This window comes from Peromyscus maniculatus, chromosome X (assembly GCF_049852395.1).
Source record: "Peromyscus maniculatus bairdii isolate BWxNUB_F1_BW_parent chromosome X, HU_Pman_BW_mat_3.1, whole genome shotgun sequence".
Taxonomy (NCBI): Eukaryota; Metazoa; Chordata; class Mammalia; order Rodentia; family Cricetidae; genus Peromyscus; species Peromyscus maniculatus.
In genome coordinates, this window is record NC_134875.1 from 106434963 (window position 1) to 106449028 (window position 14066).

Sequence of the window (14066 nt, forward strand, 5' to 3'; positions counted from 1 at the left end):
GCCTGCTACATCTCCCTTTTCTCTTGCCCCCTCCCATCTCCTTCTCTATGGGATAAGCACCAAGCTGCCTGCTTTTATTTACTATTAGTACAAAAGCCACACCGGTGTGCCAGGAAGCTTCTCTCGTGCCCACTGGGCTCCAATCACAAGAACAAAGGACAGCTTTCCTTTTTGATTTGAAACGTTTTTCTCTCTGATAAGTTTACCACTTCTCTTGGGGATGCCCTGGATGGAAATTCTTGTCACTATGACACTTTATCCACTTTGGCTCCTCACCTCTCTCTACTCTCTCCTAGCTTCTCTCACCTTTCCTGGGTCTGATGGCCAAAAGCCTTTGCCACTCTATCACAGATGAAGATTAAATGGCGTCCTGTGTTCTGGTGGAAGATCCACCTCAACTCCCCTCCCCATCTCTTTCCCCAAACCCGCCCCTTCAAAGCCCGCCAAACACAACTCTCCCCCAGAGAGGCTCAAGACCACTCCCACAGGGTATATAAGCTGCATCCCAGAAAACAGACACATGGTTCTTCCAGTCTCTTGTCCCTGTCTCCTCTCTTCGGGGCCAGGGAATCACCCAGGAACGCTTTACCCATTAAGCTGGGACTTTTCCTAATTTGGTCTGATTTGTATTGCACCATCAGTGGAGAGGACTATGAGAGCCCACAAAGGCTCATCACCCTGTATGCCAGCCAAAGACCGACCACTGACCCCAGTGAAACTATGGAGTCCACTGGTGCCCAGGGTAACCCTTCTAGTTAATGGGTCTCTGCCATTTTAATTGATGCCTAGACCATTTAGATCAGACTTCCAGCTATAGTTTATCCTTCTCACATCTCTGCTATCTGTAGCTTGAACAGCAGCAAGCACCCAGCTACTTTCCCAAGGTGTCAGAGGCCTTCTCACTGGAGAGCTACTAAGCCTCTGGCTGAGAAAGACAGTTTACCTTGGAAAGAGAAAAACTCACAAAACAGGTTTCAAAGGAACTCTCTTACTGACCATTTACAAGGACTTGTAATCTGTCAGTAATCAGCCACCTGTGTCTCACGGTAACGAAGTGGATTTTGTAAAGTTTATGGTAGTTCTGAGGGTCAAAACACGTGTTCTAAGACATATAAATACAAGTTATAAAGGTCTAAGGAAATGATTTACAGTATATAAAAATGCCTTGGATTACTTTCTCTCTTTATGCTATTGTTATACTAAGACTTCAAACTTCAGAGTTTTAACATTAATCAATGGAGTTCTCATAAGCTATTAATCTAGCTCTGGTAAGCACTGATTATTATTACTGTAGTCACAAGCTCAAGCTTTTAAATTTCCTTTGGTTGTCTTCTAAGTATAGACTTAAAAATTGCTTCTCATTGTGCTAAAAACATGTCTAATCTATATCCACCCAGTCTTCTAGATAGAGAAAAGAGTGCTCATGCTTTTAATCCAGAATCACTTTGGGTCCCCAATCTTCTACTATGACTCAAAGGTGTCAGGTTTCAAACCCAGAAAAATGGCTGGGGTTTCTATTTAACATATCAAAGTAGACACTGGCTGCCAGGTTCACCCTGCATTCCTCAGCGCCTACCTGTTACAGAGTCTTCTAGGCTGGCATGCCCCACCCCCTATCCTGAAGTCTCCAGGCCAGGGGTTGGGCTGCTCTTCCCTATATAATCCAGCCATTTTGGTTACCCGCTCTCTTTGTACCTCTGGGCCTCCTGGTTGCTGCACCTAATTTTCCTCATTTCCCTCTCCTTTTCCTCCCGGCTCTCCCCACATGCCCTGCTCAGTCTGGTCGTGTTCACTCTGGATTCTCCCAGATGTCCCTGCCTCTGTCTATGCTCTCCCATATGTCTATAATGAATTCTCCTCCACCATCTAGGAGCAGTCACAGTTTTTCCTGTTTGGGTGGGAGCTCAACCCCTGGTACCCAGGCATCCCTATACCCAAAGAGTCTGAAATGTTTGGAAGGAGTCTGGTGGAAGATCCACCTCAACTCCCCTCCTCATCTCTTTCCCCAAACCTGCCCCTTCAAAGCCTGCCCCACACAGCCCCCCCCCCCCCGCAGAGGCTCATGACCATTCCCATGGGGTATATAAGCTGCACCCCAGAAAACAGACAAGTAGTTCTTCTGGTGTCTCCTCCCGGTCTCCTCTCCGAGGGGCTGGGGAATCACCCAGGAATGCTTCACCCCTTAAACCTGGGCTTTTCCAGTTTGGTCTGATTCAGTTTGCTGCATTGGAGGAAAGGCCTTCAGGGTGCAAAAGACTTATCATCTGGAGGTTCCACTGAGGAGGCTGATTTTTCCCCCCACTGGCCCAGGGCCACGTGGTGGGAAAACACTCCTTTTCCCCAAACCTGCTCTCCGCTAGACTAAGATCGGCTCTCAGCTGGGTAAGTTGCCCTTTCCAAGTCCTTGCCTAGGAGGCCCAAGGCCTCTTCATTTTTCAGCGTGTCCTGCCAAAGACATGGCTGCACCAGGCCCCTACCCATTCCAGAGCAGAGGGCTGCCTCTGCTCCACCTGACCTGTTCTGGTGCAGAGGGCTGCCTTTGCTCTGTCCAACCCGTTCCAGAGCAGAGGACTGCCTTTGTTCTGTGGGACTCCTTCTCCAGAAGACATTCTGTTGAAGGGAATCCCCCCTACACTGTTTTTGACCCAAAACTTACCACAGTGGACACATTGTGCTAGGCTTCGCGTCCCTGGCATAGACTTGAGAAACAGCACTTGGCATTCAAAGCCTGATCCCCCCAAACCCCTGTGGGGTCTTTTACAAAATCTATTCAAATTGGGGCTACAGAACTGCCCTACATCCATGTTTTTTGACTTCTGCATTCCCATCCTCCCTACAGGGGCAATGTCTCACAGCACTGGTCCATTCACTGCTGGAGACAGACTCATCCCCCAATTCCCCCAAACTCTACCTACCTAACTGATAGGAATTCCAACCACACCCCCATTGTTGTGCATGTCCAGTGGGACACTTAGTCATCTCTGCCTAGCCATTTCTGGGTAATACGTCCTGTATGACCCATGCCCCATGGTTACACGGTCATGTAGCCACAGGGACATGACCTCGTGATCTATGCGCATGTGTGGAATAGCCACGTGGGCCTGTGTGCATAGGTGCGTCCTGGCCTTTATAAGGCAGGCCCCATGTTGCCCCGCCCTCTTTCTCACACGTGTCCTTCCACAGGCCAAATCACATCTATCCCTTTCTCTTTGTCTTGATAAAACTCTTGTTTGTGGATTCTGTTGTGTCGTGACTTTTCCTTAGGGGCAAGAGCTCTGCAAAAAACCATCATATGGTGCCATGACTCAACAGGCCCTCCCAGGCACTTTGCACCTATAAACCTGTAAACCTATACCTGGGGAGTCTGCTCTGTCCACGACAGCCCACTGTCTATTTGCCTGGCCGTGGGATCCTGCACACACCACTGGCTACTTCGATTGGTGAGTCCCCCACTTTTCAACCAGCATAAACAGTCTCCTGGATCCATGGGAATGACCGTTGAGCATCTGGCATCCCTCTGGTATCCTTGAAACTGGGGATAACCCCGACCACGGTCTTCACGGCTACGGTCGGTCCCTATCACAGGCTAAAATTTCTAGCCACCTCCCACGTCTGCAGTTTGAGATATATTTCTAGTGGTCAGACCCCCATCTTCGGGTGCATCCTCAGACTGTGTAAGGCTGACACATTTTTTTTCTGGCTTGACGAAGCAGTAAGTGCTATTGAACTCCCGGGGAGTCCTTCCCTTCACACGCCTTAGGCCCCCCGCCTTACATCTGACAAGATGGCTGGCGGCTTGCGCCTGGTACAGATCCATCCCTGGCCTTAGGGATGCCTGGGGCCTTGGCTTGGGATCACATTTGGTTTTTTATTTTCTTATTTTTTTGCCTCTCTGCTGCAGACATGGGAAAAAAGGCTTCCAACCCTATCAGTCCTACCTCTCCCCTAGGATGCCTTCTTGAAGCTTTAAAACCTCTCACCTTCACGCCTTGCTTAAAGACTCCTAAGTTTGTCCATCTCTGTACTAAGAGATGGCCCAAACATGCCTTAGACAATAACAAACAATGACTGCGGAGTGGTTCCCTAGATCCCAATATTTTACGGGAATTGTCTAACTTCTGCCAGTGAACAGGCAAATGGAAAGAGTCGCCCTATATCACAGCTTTCTTCTATTTAAGTTCTAAACCATCTCTTCTGGATTCCTCCTCTCCTGCCCATAGGCTCTTAGCTATGCCTGAACCTTTAGCTTTGTCTCACAGAGCTTTTCCGACATAAGGGCAAAACTTAAACGCTTAGAAAAAGGCCCTCTGACCCCACAGACAGAAGTGCTAGTGGTGGCATTCAAAGTATACCATGGAAGAGATGAAAAAACCCAAAAAAGGAACTGCCAGATGCTGGCACATACTGTCGGACCGGCTCCCCGAAAGCCCCTGGTCCCTGTTTCAAGTGCAGGAAAGACAGTCATTGGGCCCGGGCTTGTACCACCACTCCACAGTGAACACCTATAGGGCCTTGCTCAAAATGTTGCCAAACAGGTCACTGCTCAGCTGCCTGTCCTAATGCACCTACCGGCATTGGAACGCCAGATGAAGACCACCCTCCCGGCTGACTTTGTAGGCTTGGCTTTCAGTGATGACTAACGCTGCCCGGGTCCCGCCCCGGCCATTTCCATCTCACACAGGGAACCCAGGGTAGCGATAATAATATCTGGGTGTTCCATCTCCTTCCTTCTGGACACCAGAGCTACCTATTCTGTCCTGAGAGAGTTTTGGGGCCCTACTTCTCCTTCTCATCTCCCTATTGTTAGGGTAGGGGGACAGCCTTATCTACCTCATCAGACCCCACCACTTAATTGTATTTTCAGAGGCCTCCCTCTCACACACACATTCTTAGTGGTGCCAACCTGCCCTGTGCCTCTAATGGGAAGGGATTATCTAGCTAAAGTAGGAGTGTCCATTTCTTTTGCTCCCCACATTCACCTCACCCCAGACGCGCCAGCAGCTCCTCTCCTTCTTCTCCTAGCCACTCACTCTACAGACTCTAATAGTTCCTTTTCCTTGCCAGCCTCTCAGGTAGACCCAAAAGTCTGGGACACCCAGAACCCTTCTATCGCTAGGCACCATCCGCCTATTATTATCCAGCTACAGGACCCTACCAGATATATCACCCAAGCTCCATACCTGTTCTCACTCCAGAGCCTGAGAGTCTATCATTTCTGACCTTCTCAGGAAAAACCTACTCTGCCCAACCTCTTCGCCTTTCAACACCCCCATACTTGCAGTTAAAAAGTCTAATGGAACCTACCGCCTGGTTCAAGACCTCTGGCTCATTAACACTGTAGTGGTCTTCCTCCATCCTGTATTGCTTAACCCTTATACTCTCCTGTCCACTGTCCCTTCAGGAACCTCTCACATCTCAGTTCTAGACCTCAAGGATGCCTTCTTTTCTATTCCTCTCAGTCCTCAGTCTCAAAATATCTTTGCTTTCACCTGGACTGACCCTGACACTCACTTGTCCACACAGCTGACCTGGACTGTTCTGCCACAGGGATTCAGGGACAGTCCACACCTATTTGGTCAGGCTCTGGCCTCTGACCTGCGTTCTCTGTCTCTCCCTGGCTCTAAACTAATACAGTATGTAGATGATATTTTACTCTGTAGCCCGTCCTTACAGGTTAGCCAAACTAATACCACTGCTCTCCTAAATTTCCTATCCAGCCCAGGTTACAGGGTATTTCCTTCTAAAGTTCAGCTGTCCGCTCCCCAGATCAGCTATTAGGGTCTAACCACTACTCCAACCCACAAGGCTATTACTGTAGACAGAAAGCATCTAATCCAGTCTCTTGCAGTCCCTTCTACTAAACAGGAGATTCTGTCTTTCCTAGGAATAGCTGGCTTCCTACGGTCTTGAGTTCCATCTTTTTCTCTCCTTGCTCACCCCTTATACGAGGCAGCTCAGGGCTCCCCACACGAGCCCCTCCTTCACCCTGTTACTAAACCTTTCCAGAAGCTCCAACAGGCTCTTCTTCAGGCTCCAGCGCTCCATCTCCCAGACTTAACCCGTCCCTTCTCCCTCTATGTAGCAGAGAAGAAGGGATTTGCCCTGGGAACTCTAGGGTACCAGCTGGGACCTTCCTTTGTACCTGTAGCCTATCAGTCAAAGAAGTTAGACCTTACCAGTCAGGGCTGGGCACCTTGCATCCGTGCCTTAGCAGCTGCAGAGCTTCTTATTCAGGAATCAAAGAAGCTAACCTTTGGGTCACCTATTACTGTCTTCTCTCACCATAACCTGTCCCATCTCTTAATTTATTAAAGGCTTACAAACTTTACCTCCTTCCTGAGTTCTGTCTCTCCAGGTGGCATTACTAGAAGATGCCACACTTACTTTCCAGACCTGTTCACCTCTTAATATTTCAAGCCTCTTCCCTCAACCTAATGCTAACTATTCTCCTTCCCATCCCTGCACTGAAACCATAGAGGAACTGTTACCTCACCCTTCACACATACAGGAGGGCACATTGGCTCAGGCTACTTATACCTGGTACACAGATGGCATCTCCTTTTTACATGAAAGGACCCATAAAGCAGGCTATGCCATAGTGGCAGATACTGAGGTAATAGAAGCACAGGCATTACCTGCACATACCACTAACCAATAGGCTGAGCTGATAGCTCTCACCTGTGCCTTCCAATTGGCACAGAGACAATCTCGAAACTTTTACACAGACTCTAAATATGCTTTTCATATCCTCCTGTCCCACACTGCTATTTGGAGGGATTGTGGCTTCCTCATAGCAAAAGGGGAATCCATATCTAACTCAGGCCAAATAATGGCCATGCTGGAGGCTTCCCACCTCCCCAAGGCTATAGGAATTGTCCACTGCTGGTCTCATCAGACCAATAACTCCATCATCTCTAAGGGAAACAACCAGGCTGACCAGGCAGCCAAGTCAACGGCCCTCCAGGGCCAAGTCTCACCCCACCCACCGCAGGGAATCGATACAGTGCAGCCCACACCCTCACAGGGTACCCCTGACACTAGGCAAATTCTGTCCTATCTACAGCAGCTCTTTCACCCTAATAGTCTTGCTCTGTCTCAATTTGTAAAAGCCCACCTGCAGCCCACCTCTGAGGACTTACAGTTCTTAAGAACTACTACTGCCTCTTGTGAGATCTGCCAAAAACAGATCCCAATACCAAGTACAGAAGTCAGCCTTTTCCCACCCACCAGGCTAGAGGTTCCCTTCTAGGGACCGACTGGCAGCTCGATTTTACTGTCAGGAGAATTAAATTAAATTAAATATCTCCTCATGATGGTGGACTCGTTTTTAAGTTGGGTGGAGGCATACCTGGTTTCTAATAAGCGGGCTCAGACAGTTACAGATCTCCTTCTCCAAGAAATTATTCCTCGGTTGGGGATTCCTGCTTCTCTTCAGTCTGACAATGGCCTGGAGTTCACCTCCAAGGTTTCCCAGACACTAGCTAAGGCTCTTAACATTCCTTGGCATTTTCATATCCCATACCATCCTCAATCCTCAGGAAAGCGTACCAACCAGTCTTTAAAAACTATTCTAACATGTCACAGGAACTTCACCTCGACTGGATAAGACTATTGCCTCTAGCTCTTTTCAGGCTCAGGGCTCTTCCTAAAAAGCCTCTTTCAATTTCTTCATTTGAACTGATGTATGGAAGGCCAGTTCTAACATCAGGTCTTCTATCCAACCCTTCAACCGTTCCAGATAGCCTGTTAACCCCCCTGCTGTGTCACCTAAGGTCTATCCTGTGGATCTTCGCAGACCACTCCTTACCTCAGCCATGTGACAGTCCCTGCCCACCCCCAATCCCCCAGGCCAGCACCCTTCACCTCTTTCCCCTAAGTGGCAGGGACCCTTCAAGGTGATTCTTGTGACTCCTATAGCTGTTAAACTCACTGGGTCCATCTGTCTCATCTAAAACCTTTTTTTCTCACCTCCACCCCAAAAAAAATCTCTCTTCATACACAGTGACACAGACAGGGCCCTGCTCTCTCAAGCTCCAGAGGACACCAGGATCCACTGCCTTGTCACCAATTCCAGACGAATGAGGTATCACCCCATAAGCTCTTCCTTTCCTAATTAGGGCCACACAGAACCGGGGGCAAAAGGACCATCAGAAACATCCAGGCAGTAAGGAAAAAAAAATAATAATAATCAGAAGGTATTTACATTCCCAGACCCAAAAATGTTTGAGCTCCACAAAAACAGAATCTAATGTAACAGTCTATCACTATTAAATGCTCTCAGCAACTGATCACCTATGTTTCCTAAATGCTAAACTAACACAGGAAATAATGCCTTAAACAAACTACCTCTAAAGCTTGTCTCAGGTAAAAATTAAGCAGAGTACTAAACACTACCATAGTCACTAATTTTCTCATGGCTGCTTAACATGTTCAAAATTTTTCCCAAGCTCCAGAAACTAGCTTAAATCTACCTGGACAGGCCAGATCTACTTCAAATAAATGCCAACTCCACAGGTCTGGGAACACTTCAAATAAAATAAAATAATAATGATTCTTTTCCTCTAAGCTTTTTCTGTGTCACCAGTATCTTGTCAGGCAAAAAGTTCCAAGCCCTAAAGGATGGACGACTCCAGGGCAATGGAGGACAGACAGCCCATCATCCCAGGACTTCAGAAGCTCCCCTCCCTATTCCCCCCAAGAGCCAACCGATGCCCACCAAGTTAGCTGGAAGCAGTTTTGGGGAGAAATGACACCCCATCCCCACTCATATGCCATCTTTTATAAAAGCAAAGAGTCCGGGATGGTAGGAATTCCAACCACGTCCCATGGTCGCGAATGCCTGGCAGGACACTTAGTCATCTCTGCCTAGTCATTTCCGGGTCATACGTCCTGCATGACCCATGCCCCATGGTTACGCGGTCATGTAGCCACAGGGACATGACCTCGTGATCTATGCGCATGCATGGAATAGCCACGTGGGCCTGTGTGCGCAGGTGTGTCCTGGCCTTCATAAGGCAGGCCCCATGTTCCCCAGCCCTCTTTCTCACACGTGTCCCTCCACAGGCCTAATCACATTTACCCTTTCTCTTTGTCTTGATAAAACTCTCGTTGGTGGATTCTGTCATGTGTTGTGACTTTTCCTTGGAGGCAAGAGCACCACAAAAAAACACCACCAACCCCTCCTCCAGGGCCACAAATCTAAGACCAAATTCCTCCTCCTCCCCCTCCTTCCTGTCCTCCCCTCCCCACACTGCTCCCCCTATCTCCCAGTGCCTCAACCTACACACTGGCCTAACATCCCCAAATCTTCTCCGGTTTCTTCTCATACCTGATCTCACCAGCCTCCTGCCTTCCCACTCATTTCATTTCTCAGTCAGCACCAGATACTAGAAAAAGGATTTTAAAAGGCTGAGGAGGATCCCCAAACTCCCCCACAGGAATTGCTGAAAATGGCTTCTAAAGTTTTTAATGCTCTAGAACGACATCTGAGTCAACCCAACAGACAAGGCTGCAAAAGAAGACTCTCCAAGCCCAAGCCTTAGCAGTTGCTCTGAAGCCACCAGGGCCCCCACAAGGGAAGTCTGCCATGAGGCTCCATCCTGCCGGAGCTCAGCCCAAGTCAACTTCACCAAAAACTTGCTTCAAATGCACCAAGCAGAGCCACTGGTCACGGTATTGCCCTGACCCCCAGCCACCCAGGAGGCCATGCCCTGTCTGCCAACAGCCTGGGCACTGGAAAACAGAATGCCCCCATGCAAGACCATCTTCTATGCCATGCCATGGAGGTCCAGCCTCAGCAACTCTGGCAACTGAGAACTCCTAAACCTGGTGGAGAACTGATATGGCCTAGACCAGCTGACTCCCATTGCCCTCTCCGAGCCTAGGGAGATGCTGCAGGTAATGGGTAAGTCCATTGACTCTCTTTTGGACATGGGAGCTACCTATTCTGTTTTGACATCTCACTCGGGTCCTACAGTTCCCTCACTAATTTCTGTCATGGGGTGGACGGGATCCCTTCCTTCCCACTTAAGACCCTGACACTTGCAGGGAGATTCTTCTCACACTCTTTTTCTGGTCATACCTGCTTGCCCTGCACCTCTGCTTGGTCGAAATCTTCTCAGCCTTTTTGAGGCCACACTCACCTTGGCCCCCACACTCTCCTGAGTATTTCACAGGTCCATTCACAGGGGCCCTCCAGATATGTCAGCCTCTGCACCAGCTTCAAGGACACCAACCAGGAGAGGATTGGCAGGGGGACTTCACTCACATGCCCACACCTAAAGAACTCCATTACATCCTTACTATGGTTGATATGTTTATCCTCAGGAAAGGTTGAGAAGGCCAATGGACTCCTCAAACAACAGCTCACCAAGCTCTCCATTGAACTCAGAAACAGATGCCTGAGGTCTCCAGGATGACAATTAACTGGATGCTTCTCCACTCACACCTCCTGCTGAATGTGAGCCCACCAACTCCCGACTCTTTTTCCCATGTCACCTCATGCCCACAGGAAGTAGTCAGACTTGAACCTGCGTCCCTATACTCAACGAGCCTGGAATGTTTAGAAGGAGTCTGGTGGAAGATCCCCCAGAGAGGCTCAAAACCACTCCCCCAGGGTACCTAAGCTGCATCCCAGAAAACAGACACATGGTTCTTCCGGCCTCTCAGCCCCATCTCCACTCTGATCTGGACTCTCCAGATGTCCCTGCCTCTGGCTATGTTCTCTCGCACATCTACAATAAACTTTCTCCTCCACCATCTAGGAGCAGTCATGGCCTTTCCTTTCCTTTTCCTTTCTTTTTTTAATTCAGAAGGCATGAGTCAACTGCTCTTTGTACAATGTAGATTTCAGTACAGATAGATTACAAACAGTTGTGATGCTAACATATCTAAAACTTTTATCTCGTTTTGTAAACTTAAAAAAGTTCCTGTAAGCCTCAGGGAATGGACTTGAATCAGCCTCTCCCAGGTCAAACGGACTCCAGATTCTCCTGTGAACCAACAGCCTGCCTATTGCCTATTCCTGGGGGTGGAATCTGTCCCCCTTTCCCTGGTCTTGGGACTCCCCTCCCCCAATTGCCAAGACTGTGGGCCTAGAAGTTTCAAATGCACACCCGAGATAAAAAAAAAAATTCCCCTAAACTCCTTAACTTTACCTTCTCTTCCTAGTCAATCTTTTCCTGCAGATTTCAAGTCAACTGCAGACTTCCCCAGCAATAAGCTAGGTGTTCCTTCAAAATCTGCATCCCAGACAGCCTCAAAGTTGCTAGCCCTGGATGGTCCTGCAGAGCCTGGACAGCCAGTGAAGCCGCCTGCTCTTCCCATACTTGACCAGCATTCCACCTTTCAAGGGTTGGTTTTACTTATTTATTACTATCAATTCTTCGTTCATTTACTTAAAATTTTTTTTTCAAGACAGGGTTTCTCTGTGTAACAGTCCTAGTGGTGCTGGAACTCGCTCTGTAGATCAGGCTGGCCTCAAACCAGAGGCAGAGATCCACCTGCCTCTGCCACCTGAGTGCTGAGATTAAAGATGTGCACCACCACCCAGCTAAGATGACTTTTTAAAGACTTATTTATTTATTATATATACAGATTTCTGTTTGTATGTATGTCTGCACAGAGGGCACCAGATCTCATTACAGATGGTTGTGAGCCACCATGTGGTTGCTGGGAATTGAACTGGGGACCTCTGGAAGAGCAGTCAGTGCCCTTAACCTCTGAGCATCTCTCCAGCCTGACCTTTTTTTTTTAAGTGATCAATGACATTTGACAAACAGGATAGAAGGTGGGTGGTCTGCCTGGCCTGCTGTGCATTTCATTTTCCTCACAATCCACATGTACACCCTGAATAAAATTTCATGCAATGTTCTTTGGAGATTTGGGGTTTTTTTGTTTTGTTTTTCTGTTTCTTTTGAGACAAGTTCTCACCATGCAGCCCTGGCTGGCCTGGAACTCACAGACATCCCTCTGCCTCAGCTTCCTGAGTGCCAGGCTCACAGGTATGCACCACACACCCAGCCTTTTAGTAAGTTTGTAGGTGAGGGGTCTGGGGTCTGCAATGTTTCCTGGCTTTTCTTAGTTTATATTATTCCTTGACCCTAGGCTGCAGCCACCAACAAATTACCAGAAAGAAAAGAAAAAGGAATTTGCAATTATTTTCACAAGTAACCAAGGTGGCATCTGCAGGGATGGATGCTGAGTCAGGCAGGGCAGGGAGGGGAGATAAAGTCATCACAGAGGAGGCAGCTGCCCAAGGGAACCTGATTCTGCTGAGGTCCAAGCTGTGACCCTGAACATCCAGGGCTTCAAGGAGGATCTGAGACTAGGGGGTGTGTGCAAGTGTCCACAAGGCTTGTCCAGGGTGGATCCACAGTAAAGCCTGGATAATCCACAAATCTAACAGGGAAAAAAAAGGACAAACGGGTCAAATCCAGCCATGAAATAGTATGTATGAAGCCTTGTAAAGGCAGGAAGCTCTTAGAAACTAAATACATGAATGAATGAATGAATGAATGAATGAATGAATGAATGAATGAATGATTAAAAATAATAAATTATTTATGGGGCTGGTGAGACAGCTCAGCAGTTCCGAGTACAGGCAGAGGACCCAGGTTTGGTTCCCAGTGCCCACAGGGAGACAACACTCCAAAATCCCCATCTCTGTACTCAAGGACTTCTGATTGTTTTAGAAAACAAATTTAACTTCTGTTGTAAAAGAGATGCAACTTCTGGTGTTAGGAACTCTGAAGCTTTGACCTCCTGGCTGTTTCGGTTCCCACTGACACCCGTGATTGTAGCCCCACCACAAACACGCCCCCAGCTGGTAATTTGACACCCCACATAAAGCAAGTACTTAGTTTCTCCCAAGCACTTGAGCTCCACCCACCTGCTTGTCAATCACATGTAACTGACGGCAGTGAAACCCCAAGGCTTTGTTGACAAGATGCATTGACTAACACTCCACCAAACCCACAAACCCTTCTTAAACAGAGTTTTAGTCTACGGAAGACACAGTTCTTGTCCTTTCTGAGGCTATTATAGCTAACTGGGTAAGGTGCTCATAGCTCAGTGGGTAGGGTGCTTGCAGATTAGTGAGAAGGGTGCCTGTAACTCAGTTGGTAGAATACTTACCTAGCATTCAGAAAGGAGGTTAGCAGTTCAGTTCTCTTAGCCTTGTGGGTCCCAGGAATGAACTCAGGCTGTCAGGCATGATGTAAGAGCTTCTACACACTGAGCCATCCAACCCAGTTTTTTGTTTGTTAATATTTCAAGACAGTACCCAGGTGGGTGTGCTAGCGCACTTACGAAGCCGAGGCAGAAGAATCGCTGCATTTGACACCAGCCTGAGCAAGGTAGCGTGTGTTTTGATTTATTTCCTGTTGCTGTGACAAGCTCCTTTACCAGCAGCAAAGAAAGTTACTTTTATTTAAAAACAAGAACCCTCCGGAGTTTCCTTGCAACTTCATTGCCAAATACAGGAACTGAACAAAGGGTGGAAAGCAGCAGCATTTTCCCGAAAATCAAGGATAGGGAAGAGAAACCAGGGCCACCCATGTGGAGAAAAAGGGCACTCAGAAGCTGGAAGTAGCAGAAAAGATCCTCCCTGGGGCCTAACAAGGAAGCCACCACATGAACCCCACCCACCCTGCACCATCTGGGGGCCCCTGTGACATCCTGGAACCAACCCAACCTGCACTCTTTGATGTCACCCACCCTGCAACATCTTGGATCTCATTCCCCCTCTGCCATCTTGGATCCAGCACTCTGTCAAACAATCTACGAGCATTCCCCCTGAGCTAGAAGCACAGTACCCATGAGCCTCTCCTCTAGCCCCATAGCCAACCCCTGATTGTCCATGTTTTCTTGGATTGATTTTTCTATATTTCTACCATATTCCTGGTAGGGGCGGATTCATTACCACCATGAGCCCCTTGGGGTCTGAACAGCACATGCTCTGCATCTGAGGCAGTTTTGCTTCAGTTATCAGTGGCTGGAGTTTGGTTTTTATCAAACTTGCTTTGCCTGGCAGAGGTCGAGCTGCCAATAAATAATACATGGGATTA